Here is a 6,000-nt window from a genome sequence, read left to right as displayed (position 1 = left end):
AACAGTAAACACAGACATTCTGATAAAACTACTAGATTATAATAGAAGGAAAATATCCTTTAGGCCTCTAGGAAATGTCACTTCTAAGTGAAGGAAATCAAATTATTATTAGACATTTCAATAATAATAATTTTATGCCAGAGGACAATGAAATAACACATTTAATACTCTAGGAAAGAAATGTGATCCTGTGATTTTATATCCAAATAACTGACTTTCAAATAAAAAGACTGTGCACTATTATAAATATACAGGTACACAGTATCTTCACAATCACTTCCTCAGGAAGTATTATTTCCATACACATTTCCTGTGGAATCTGTTAAAGAATTAGATTAGCTTACTAAATGACAGAATAACATCAGCATGAGTACTGGTGACAAACATAAAAGATACATTTTCCTTCAGAACCAAGATTAGACAACGATTATAAAAAAGGACACAAGTGGTTATAATAACTATTATCAAGGAGTAAAGTATGGTATACCTATCGCTCTGATGATGTAGAAAGAGTATATTCATAAACAAATAAGAAGAAAAGTGAGAGGATCATATGAAAGGTAGAATAAACTTGTTTCAAAATTATTAATTGAGACTAAAATTTGTTATTATATATCAGATACTGTGGGAAAGGGAGGGGAGGTCTAACAGCTAATCTCCTTCTTGCTCACAGGAGGGTACCAATACACAATGAAAGGAAAAAAAGGTCATCAACTTTATATATAGTTATTAATGAAAAGCAAGCATTGAAATAAAAACCCTTTTATATATAAAAATAAACGTTGAGTAAATAAATAAACCACATAATGAAATGATTATATAAACTATATAAAATGGTTAACACAGAACAAACATATCAATCATATCAATCATATCAACAAGTGCAAATGAGCTTAACTAACCTATTGAGTAAGAATATTTTCATATTGCCTGGCAAGCAGCATATTAAATAGTAAATTGGCAAAGGGTTTCATTTTTTTTTGTTTAGGCCTCGCCATGCAGTGTGCAGGGATCTTAGTTCCGCCCCCTGCATTGAGAATGTGGAGTCTTAGCTACTGGACCACCAGGGAAGTCTCTAAGGATTAGTCAAATAAAATATGGTATGTCCGCCAATGAGACAGGGCAATAGGTGGTGTGGATGTCACATAATTAGATGCAAATTATTTTTAGTTCATCTGAAGTACCCATCATTCTGAATCTTATATTCACTCTCTCCTTTATTTTATAGTAAAATTTTATTGCACCTATATGTGTACTATAGAGTATATTTTTGAATTTTAATTCTTTTGATTAATTAAAAATTATGTGTTGTGTCTTCTGTAGGACTTATTTTTCACTTCTATTAATGCTAACATCTATGTGGTTCTACTTCATTTGCTCTGACTGCTTCATAATAGTTGTAGCTGTGTGTGTGTGTGTGTTTGTGTGTGTATGTGTGTGTTTGTAAACTTATTTGTCCTCTTTTCCATTGTTACCCACTTAAGTTTATTCTAGGTTTCTGCTATTGTAAATAGTTTTATTGTGGATGGATAATCCTGTACCTGAATGAGGTAAGGAACTATTTTCATCCTTTTTCACATAGTTAATTACGTTTTCTAACTTATTTTGTCACTCATTTGACCTGCCAACTCTGGCTTATTCCAAGTTTCATACTTGCATAGGTCAGTGTGTGGGCCCTCTATTCTGTCCCCTTGGTCTATTTCTGTCAATATATCAAAAGCTTAATTACTATGGTTTCATAAGTGCACGTCTCTGCTCTAGGATCCATCCTTCTATCTCTTCTTAGTTTCCTATTGTCTTTCAACAGATCCTCAGTCTTTCCTTGTCTTTCAGGATCTTGTCACTTTTGAAGTACTGATAAGTTATTTTTCAAATTCTCTCAGTTTGGGTTTGTCTGATATTTTGTCATAATTGGACTGTGATTATGTTTCTTTGGCAAAAATACCATAGGAATCATATTGCATTGTATTGTATTGTACCATAGCAATGATACTGTGTTTTTCTGAGTACATCATATCATGGAGTTCATGATGATGATGTTTTTTACTGGTGATGTTGTCTACTGGTGATGTTGTCATTGATTACTTGGTGAAGGTGTCTTCTGTGGGCTTCCTCTACTGCATCATTACCATCTATCACTTTTTAGTTAATAAATATTTGGGGAGAGATACTTTGATATGATGCAAATCCCATTTCTCCTCAAGTTTACACTAACTTTAACATCCATCAGTAGATCTGGTCTGCAGAAATGATTACTGTGATATTTGCTTAATGCTGATTTTCTATTTTCCTCTTTCCTTCCACATTTATTAACTGGAATTATATGATAAAGAAGAGCCATCTCTTATTTCCAAATTGAGTATTTATTTATATCAGTACAGACTTGTGGATATTTCTTTTACTTTATGGGTTAAATTTCAATATTATCATTATTTATTTTGATGTTCGGACTGTTCCAGTTTGGACCATTAGAAGTGCCCCCAGGTTGGCTTCTGTGTTCTTTTGCCAAGCCCTTATGTTTCTTTGAGCATTTTCTTATTTTCTGGAACCAGGCTCATTATTTTTTCTGCATAGTCCTGGAATTAACCACTTCTCCAAGAAGCTCCAGTTCTATTTATTGGTGAATATTTAGAAACCAAGATAGAGATGCTAGGTATGCATTTGGAGGCCATTTTGAATTTAAGAATCGCATAGTATGTTAAAAAGCAAGACTCACACTCACCAAAGAAAAGATGTTTTCACTCTGAGGGAAATATGGGAACTGAAAATGAGGGAGATTCAGATTTTATACACACATGAAGACCTGTTCTCATTGAGTATAATTGTCCACATTATTTTAAATATTAATTCCCTTTTCTCTTCATTAGTATATGCAGATGATTGTGTCTAAGTTAAGTTTATATAGTACAACCTCACCATAGTATGAAATTCCAGATTAGGGAAAAGTTTTCTCATCTTGAGGGAATCAGGGAAAATTATTCTTGTTCATTGACTCTTATTGGCAATTGAGAAAAATCCAATGTTACAAGTAAAAATTAAATATATAAACAAAATAGACAAGGAAAGGTGGTTTTTGTTTATAATTTCACATATCCTTGGGAAGTACAGGCCTCAGGGACAAGTGGAGCTAGGAGCCCATTTGAACATGTTCAGGACTCCGGCTCTGTCTAACGTTACAGCTTCTTTCTGTGTTGTTGGATACAGGTTTCAAATTACTTTTTTAGCAACTTTGTTTCTGGCAGATGCCATGCCTCCTGTAGCATAGCTTAGTCATCAAATAGGAGCTGAATCTCTTTATGCAGCCCAATCAACAAAAGCATGAAAATAGACTATTTGGCATGGCTTGGACTATATGTCCCTGAACACATCAACAGGGATCAGGAGATGTAAATCCACAATTAGGACCCCTCACTAGAATCGTATATGGTAGAAATATGGGAAAAATAGTTCCCCCCAAAATGGAATTCGGTCTCAGAGAATGAGTACTCAGAATAAAAACCAAGGTCTCTAGTCTTAGACAATAATTTAAAAAATAGCAACAAATCCATTACATGGGTGTGTGTGTGTGTTTATGTGTGTGTATTAGGGAATATTCTGTGCAAATGAAATTGGAACCTGGAAGTCAAGGAAGCACAGGAAATCATGACGTAATCAGAGGAGACTGGAAGGCAGAATGTATGTGGTGTACAGGATGTACAAGATGTAAGGAGATGAGGTGTGTGTAGCAAGAATATGAAGTATGTCACAGGAGATAAGTTCATAAAGAGTTGGGTTCACAATTTATTTATTTAATTTTTTAATTGAAGTATAGTTGTTGTACAATATTATTAAATTATAGGTATACAATATAGTGATTCAAAAATTTTAAAGGTTATATTCCATTTATAAGTTTTTATAAAATATTGGCTATATTTCAGTGTTGTAAAATATATCCTTGTAGCTTAGTTTATATCTAATAGTTTTTACCTCTTATTCCCTTACCCCTTTATGGCTCCTCCCCATTCCCTTTCCCCGCTGGTAACCACTAGTTTGTTTTCTATATCTGTGAGTCCGCTTCATGAAATGCTCAGAAGTTTGAACTTTATCCTGGAGTTGGTAAGATCTATTTATACATTTATTTTTGTCTTAACTAGGGCAGTGACATTATCAGATTGCATTTTGCAAAGCAATCACCTTGGCAGTGGTTATTGGATGGGTCAGGGGCAGAAACTCCTGTTTGGGTGAGGAAGGAGAGAGCTCCACCTAGGGGCAATAAAAAGGGGAATAAAAGGAAAATCAACAAATTCTTCAAGCTTATTTTATTTGAAGGAAATGGTAAGTCAAACAGGACTCCTGGTTTTGATTTGGCCAAATGAGCAAATGATTATATTATTCACAAATAGTGTGATCATCCATCCTCATTTGCCTAAGACTGCCCAAGTCTACATGCATTGTACCTGCATACGAATTAATTAGTGACCCCTTCACTCTCAAGTGTGTCTTGTCTTGGTCATAAGATTATTTATAGAGAATAAGATTACAGAAGCAGAAATGGGCTTGAGGGAGAAAATAAACTATTTTAGAATACATGTTTGTGCTGCATCCAATTGCAAATGACCATACCAATCTGATTAAATGTGCCAGTGTACTATTAATTTATCTATGTTGATTAGATCAGTTATTTTGCATCCTGAATGAAATTTGGTTCCTAAGTGGAACTGCTTGCTTCACTTTGTTCCTTCTCTACCGACTACCTCTTTAGCTCTAACCAACTATCTTGCAAATGTACAGACTTAGGCACAGGAAAGCTTGAGTTAGAATATATGTATCGATTAGCACCAACTTACTACAATTCTTGGGAAAAACCTCACAAACTACAGTCCTAATGTTTATGGTCAATAGCTGCTTTTGCATGTGAAGTAAAGCATATGTGCAGTGAACATATTTTCTAAACCAAAACCTTAGATATTTGATCTGATAAAATTGTTTTGTGATGCTTCTTAATATAAAATGCAGAAAATGAAGTAGACTATAGATAGTAAAATATTATATTTTCTGGAATTTTAATGATTTACATGGACAAAGGAACGAAATATTTGAAAAAATACATTTTCCTTGAAGTATAGGAATTATAGCCATCATAAGATTTCAGGATAATTTAGGAAATATTCTTTTATTTCTTATCTTAATTAACACCTTTAATGTAAATTATACTGATTTTCTTACTTTCATTTACCCTTTCACATTTCATTCTGAACATCTTCCACAGAATATAAAATGTAGCACAGTAATTTAAAAATTATATATCCTTTCCCCTGAATTTAATTAAAAATATTTGCTTTGTTAGATTTCCTCCTATATTATGTATATACAACCCTTAGATATATATTATTTAATAACAAATTAAAACAGAATATCTTGAAACGAAATTCATTTATTCTTTAAATACTTCACTCAGCTTCAGGATATATTCTTAAGTTTCAACAGCTATTTAATTCATAGTTTTATAAATGCTTCTGCTATTTTCCAACACAGTATTTATTGCCAAAAAATTTGTTATAGTTTTACAAATCACTTAAGAATATAAAAAATGCAAGTATATAAATATTCTTCCTAATTTTTGCCATGTGCAAAAATACCCCACAAAACCTTATCATTCCAATGAAACACTAATAGACATCTTGAAAAATAATGTTAAATATTCACCTGAACCCCCAAATCACTGTGAATTAGTGAACAGATATGGGATAAATTGAGCTTTAGTGGTATACTATAAAAATAGTAGCTTAAGTATTTTTGGCTTTATAAAGAATGATAGAAAGTTTCCCCATGTGACTGATGGTAAATATTTTTAATATGAGAATGTAAGTTTAGGCTTCAAGAACTCATGGAGATGGGGAGATGTTAGTCAAAGGGTATTAATTTCCAGTTATAAAATGAATAATTTAATGTACAGGATGATGATTATAGTTTAATAATATTGTATACTTGAAATTTGCTAAGAGAGTAGACTTTAAATGT

This window comes from Leucopleurus acutus (assembly GCF_964270905.1).
Source record: "Leucopleurus acutus genome assembly, chromosome: 2".
In the NCBI taxonomy this organism is placed as follows: domain Eukaryota; kingdom Metazoa; phylum Chordata; class Mammalia; order Artiodactyla; family Delphinidae; genus Leucopleurus; species Leucopleurus acutus.
The sequence above is the reverse complement of the archived record's forward strand: the minus strand, read 5'-3'. Positions refer to the sequence as shown.